General features: G+C 35.2%; 1 long non-coding RNA gene across 1 annotated transcript; it reads right to left on the reverse strand.

The window, feature by feature from the left end:
* Positions 1-4203: 4203 nt before the first annotated feature.
* On the reverse strand, positions 4204-6229 carry LOC21384614. Its single transcript, XR_002902321.1, has 4 exons — positions 6096-6229; positions 5898-6003; positions 4681-4787; positions 4204-4555 (listed from the first exon to the last, which is right to left on the reverse strand). It is a non-coding gene; the product is annotated as an uncharacterized LOC21384614 (long non-coding RNA).
* Between the last annotated feature and the right edge of the window lie 205 nt (positions 6230-6434).

Below are 6434 nucleotides of genomic sequence, written 5' to 3' on the forward strand. Positions count from 1 at the left end.
ACGTAAGGATGTTGAAACTTTTAATAAGTACAAAGAAGCGAAGAAAGAAGCTAAGCGAGCAGTTGGTAAGGCTCGTTCTACTTATTTAGATGAGGTATATAGTAAACTTGGGACTAGAGAAGGAGAGAAAGATATATATAAACTAGCTATGATAAGAGAAAGGAAGTGTCGGGACCTAAATCAAGTGAGGTGCGTTAAGGATGATACGGATCAAATTCTGACAAATGATAAAGACATTAGGAAAAGGTGGAGGAGTTACTTTGAGAAGCTTTATAATGATGCTCATGCAATAGAGTTTGACAATCTTAGGTCACAAGGAGAACCTAATGTGATGTATACAAGAGGAATCAGAGTCTCAGAAGTTAAAACTGCACTACGAAAGATGAAAAGAGGGAAGGCATGTGAGCCAGATGATATTCTAATAGAGGTTTAGATGGCGTTTAAAGATGCTGGAATTGTGTGGCTCACTAAGCTTTTTAATGAGATACTAAAGAAGAAGCATATGCCTGATGCATGGAGGAAAAGTATTCTTATCCCCATCTTCAAGAATAAAGAAGATATGTTGAATTGTAACAATTATAGGGGCATAAAGTTAATAAGCTACACTATGAAACTTTAGGAGAGAGTTATCATAAGGATATTAAGGGCCACAACTACCATCTTAGGTAACCAATTTGGCTTCATTCCAGGCAAATCAACCACAGAAGTCATTTTCTCCTTAGGATGCTGCTGGAAAGGTACAGAGAAGCAAAGATGGACCTACATATGGTCTTTATAAATTTAGAAAAGGCATATGATAGGGTGCCGAGGGAAGTTTTATGGTGGGTGCTAGAAAAGAGAGGAGTGCATGTGAGGTATATCAAGGTAATTAAGGACATGTACGATGGGGTGGTCACGAGTGTGAGAACTGCTAGAGGCTACACGGCAGAGTTTCCCATTCGGATCGGCCTTCATCAAGGATTTGCTCTTAGTCCTTATATTTTCACCATCATGATGGATAAGTTGACAAGAGAAATCTAAGATAGAGTTCCTTGGTGTATGCTTTTTTAGGACAATATAGTTTTAGTTCATGAACATGAGGAGTTAACCATAAGTTAGAACTGTGGAGACAGACTCTCGAGACGAAGGGATTTAAGTTAAGTAAGACGAAAATTGAATGCATGCGTTGTACGTTTAGTAACTCAAGTAATCAGAGTGATAGAATTTCTTTAGATGGTGTGAAGATTGGAGCTTCTAGAATGTTTAGGTACCTTGGGTCTATAGTGCAGTACAAAGGAGATATAGAAGAGAATATTCAACATAGGATTAAGGCAGGGTAGGTTAAGTGGAAGAATGCTACAGGGTGGGTTAAGTGGAAGAATGCTACAAGAGTTTTATGTGATGGCAAGATGCCTATTAAGTTAAAAAGAAAGTTCTATAAGACTGTAATCCACCCAGCTATGTTATATAGTAGTGAATGTTGGGCCATTAAAAGACAACATATATCTAAGATGAGTGTGGCAGAAATGCGTATGTTAAGATGGATGAGTGACCATATGATAATAGATCGCATAAGGAATGAAGTAATTCGTAATAAAGTAGGTGTAGCACTAATAGAAGATAAGGTGCGCGAAGGCCACTTGAGGTGGTACGGATATGTCCAACGTAGACCGCTAGAAGCACCAGTTCGTGCTTGGGAGGACATTCTTATACCTAATACTAGGAGAGGGAGGGGTAGACCAAGAATTACGTAGACCGAAATAGTTAGGAAAGACATTTTAGATCTAAGCATTCAGAAAAGTTTAATTTCGAACAGAGCTGCGTGAAAAAGTTTAATTTCACAACCTGCAACGGCAACAAACATCGGATCGCTGGTGATGTTGATGTGATGAACAATGACGAATCCCCCACAGTGGCGACAAAGAATTCCCTACCAACGGCAGCCGAACCCCTCCTAAAGACGTGCAAACCCACACTCTTTTGCCATTTGTTATGCATGTGGAGAGAGTGATGGAAACCCACATCAATTTGGTTTCTATTTCCCCAACGATGTTTTTTCTCTTTGGTTTTGGCTCCCTGCATCTTGATGGTTTTCCTCTTCTTTCTCCGTTAATGAGATTGGGAAGAACAAAATCAATAACAGATAGTTGCAGAAACTAAGGACCCGTTTAAATTAGCTTAAAAAATGTTGCTTTTGGCTTATATAGTCTAAAAGTCTTTTTTGAATATGTTTGGATGGAAAATTTGAAAATGTTTTTGGCTATAAAATGAAGTAATAATGACTCTATTAGTACTCGTTATCGAGAAATCGTGACAAGCGAATCTAAATAGAATTTTCTTTCGTTGTTTCGATAAAATGATAGGTTGTTTTGGCTATGCCTCCATATGTATATTTGTCCGAAAAGTCTCCCGAAGAGTGAAAAGAGTAAAATTTCAAGTGAAGTTGAAGGAAAGATTTATGATGTTTCACAAAGGTATCCTTTTGTATTACCATGTTTTTCCCCTTGGACTCTGAAGATGCTGCTTCTCATAGCTATTCTCATCTTTAATAGCTTTCTCTGTTCTTTTCTTTTGTTATAGGCACTTTCGCTTCTTCTTCGCTGCTCTTTATGAACAGCTTTGGAAGAACTGATGCATTTCCGAGGCTTGAGAGAAAACTCGAGTTCCCCTGGAAACAGTTGCCACTGCTGGTAGTCGTTGATGTTTCCTATTCAGTTGCTGGTAATCCATTAGGTTATGTTGGATCCTTTGTCATTGTATTCAAATGGTTTAACTACAAGTCTCTGCCTTCTGGGATGGAGTAGATATGCGGCCAATTTAGCTATATTTCATAGGAAGAAAGAGGAAAATAGGTCAAGAGTTTAGATGAATTAAAATTAATAGGTTAATAGTTTACATAAGTTAATAAATAGGTTAAATTATTGTTTTCGTCCATAACTTGTCGGTTATAAACCATAACTTGGCAAGTTATTCACGGTTTTTATCCATAACTTGTCTGGCTATGACCATAACTTAACAAGTTTGTCCATAACTTCTCTGATTATGAACCATAACTTGATAAGTTATGACATATTAATTTCTATAACTAGAAATTGACCTATATATTTTTTTAAGCTTTTCATATTCGCCTATTTTTTACTATTTTCCTTTTTCATAAACTAAATTTCTAGTGATTAAATACTAAGAAAGGCCTCTTTACACCTGCAAAGTTTAAATAAATATTATAAGAATAGCAAATTTTGATATCATTAAAATAATGACTTATATCATTATATAGTACAAAATATGACATTATTGTGATAATTATAATATCGTTTTTGCTATTTTTATAATATTTTAAAAATTTTGTTACATTTCATGATTATCTATCAGTATTATATAAAGGAGAGTTCTTCTCCTTTCACTATTCAAAAATTTGATCAAATTATTCCGTCTTTTTGTGCTTTTTTTCTTTTTTGCTTTTACATTCTCACTCTGGTCTCCATATCCAACTTTATTCAAAACTCATTATTATTTATACCCTTGTACTTAATTTGCCAAGAATTTATTTTTCTAAATAGATTAAAACTATTTAAAAAACGTATTAAAGCAAAAAACTAAAAACTAAGCAAAATATAAAATTTTTTAAAAACTAAATAAAAAGAATTCTTTAAAAAGTTTAGTTTCTAATTAATTAGTGAAAATTCTTTAAAAAGTTTAGTTTCTAATTAATTAGTGAGAAGGGTAAAAATGGCATTTTCCATCCCAAAAAAGGTCCTCAGGGTATTAAAAAACAATTTCTAAAAACGTCAAGGTACCAAATCAAAATTATCAAACACACAGTATACTAAAAAATAATTATGTTAAAACATAGGTACTAAATATGGTGCATATCATTCACAAATACATTGCTAATTTCGACGTGTTCTTCTCAAGAATGGATAGTAAGCATGATATGAGCAAATTTTAGTCCCCAACTTGGAGCTAAATTTGACAGTGTACACATCCCAATTTTAGAAAGAAGAGGATATTGTTGGTGACTAAAGCTGGTTTTTGTGACATCATTTCTGTTCTACAAATGCAAGAGTCCTTCCATGTATAAGCAATTTTCGGATAAAGGTTTTAGTAAATATCAGTTGTGTCAATGTCAAAGATTTGACACAGAAATATATACTTGTGTGAGTATGTAGAAGCTTAAAGTAAGTACGATTCTATAACGATGATGGATTGTTTTCTGTAATTCAGTAGTTCATAATAGGCAGAAATGTGATAGGGGTCTTGCCACGATATGCAGCCAAATTCCTTGTTGTATCATGTCAACATCCAATATGTGCATGTAATAATTTTAAAATGGGATTGGTTTTGGACTGTCGAAACCCGATTTATGCTTTTCCGCATTCATGGTTTTACCACAAAAATGTTTCTCCCCTGTAGAAATCGTGTCAAGTGGATCCAAGCAGAACTTTGCTTGTTTCGGTCTATGGAATTGTTGATTTCACAAGTCCATTTCTTCCTATTGTATTGTTTGCAGTAAACTAATACTAAAAAGTGCTTCGAAGTGCTATAATTGGTCAACATCCTCGCTTGTGGTGGAGTGCTGCAAATATTATGACATTTGACCAAGTTAACCACCCAAAGAAGAAGAGAGTAATATTGCAAGAGAAACCAAAGTACAAACTTTTATGTCGTTTCAGGTTTTATAGAGAGCCCGACAGATTTCACCTTCAAAAGGCCGGTTGCTGTTCGCGGTGATCCTTCCATATTTTTCCACAGTGAATGATTGAATTTGAATCATTTGTCATGGTATTCAAAGTCTTGTGTCTTGTTGCCTATTGGATGATGAATATGCTATTTCAGTTTATATTTCATGAACCAAAATCCAAGTACTTAAACCAAGTTTACCCAAGCGGTAGTCTCCACCACTGGTATTCCTAATCTCAAAAACAGGACCTTTGTCATTGGCATCATTAAGTCAACCGTAGGTCTTTCTGAACTGTTTTTATGGGTCCGTTTATTTCACGTGTTCAAGTCAGTGATTCTAATTCATTAACAGGAACTTTGTAAATTAAGAAATTTTTTAATTTAAATTATTTGTAAGATGAAAAACACTATAGCATAATTAGAATCCCAAACGGAGCCTATATGTTTCCAAATGCTTTTATTTGGCCACAGCACATGTAGAATAGATTCCCAAATGGACATACATAGCTTGGAGCCACCTCACAGGGCAATAGCCCCAGCTCTCAGAAGGTGGTGGGCCCCACCTGCGCTGGACTAGAGAACATTTTTTCATAAACTCACGCTTTGAATACAAAAATTTTTAAGAATCTCACTTTGATATTTTCTTTCAGAAGAGGCACTAACCTTCAAGCTTTCTTTGAATGTCTCTAATATGCTGCAAATGAAGGCCAATTATTGGTAATACCACTATGACCACATATCATTACCTTTATCTTTATGCTTACCAGCCTCTACCATCTAAACTCATTTATGTTTTTACTACGCACGTTCTGGTAACAATAATAATCACTGTTATGACTAAGCAAGTTACTATATTATGTCAACCTATTATAAAGCTCGTTTGTATGCACAAAGCAATATGCAACTTCAGTTTCCCAACATCCGTTAAAGATTAAGAAATAAATAAATAAACAATGCACTTTGGTTGTCAAATCCAATGCCTTTATTAAGAAGCATTACCTGTACAAATAAATAATTGAACTCAGTTTCTAACTACTGATTTGGTATAACATAGAACGCTTATATTATTCCCACAAACTTTTTAACTTGGACTAGAAAAGGGGTGGGTGTTAGAAGAACAAAACTGTGACAAAATCCATCTCCGAGGCACCAAGATGATGTTATACTGATTGAACAAGGGAAGAGACAGAAATTGCTAATTAAGCATTCATATCGTTCTCAACTAGGCGTAGTCTGACCTTTATCCCGGTACGCAGCCTCTAAACATTCTTTAGCCCTGTGAACCTTTGATTGAAGGTAAAAACTACCATTCGTAGAATTCCTCTCAAATAAAGTGTCGTATTTCTACCAAGGTTGTAAAGAAATACAAAAGACAAGTTACAATTTGAAGCTAAACTTGGTCCATTCCATGAGTTAAACGAGTGCGAAAAACTAACCTTTAGAACATCCTCCCAAGCAGTTTCCTCTGTCACGCCAAGAATCTGTCTAGCTTCTTGCTCTGTCATGACCTTGCTTCCTTTGCGAATTGCATTTTGTAATGTTTCTTGAGCAACGCCGGTTTTGTTGGCATCTGCAACAAACACCAGTATAAATTTATAGAGCATGGAAGTACAGACACAGGACACCCAAATCAATCGTAGTCATGTCCGCAACGCAACAAAATAACTTTAATCTTGCATAAATCAGAAATATAAGGAGGCTAATAGAGTATAAAGCGAATTAACTGCGAAAATACAAAGTATTGACATCGCTAAAAGAACACATTAATCTTGCAC

Source organism: Morus notabilis, unplaced genomic scaffold (genome assembly GCF_000414095.1).
Source record: "Morus notabilis unplaced genomic scaffold, ASM41409v2 Scaffold484, whole genome shotgun sequence".
NCBI lineage: Eukaryota > Viridiplantae > Streptophyta > Magnoliopsida > Rosales > Moraceae > Morus > Morus notabilis.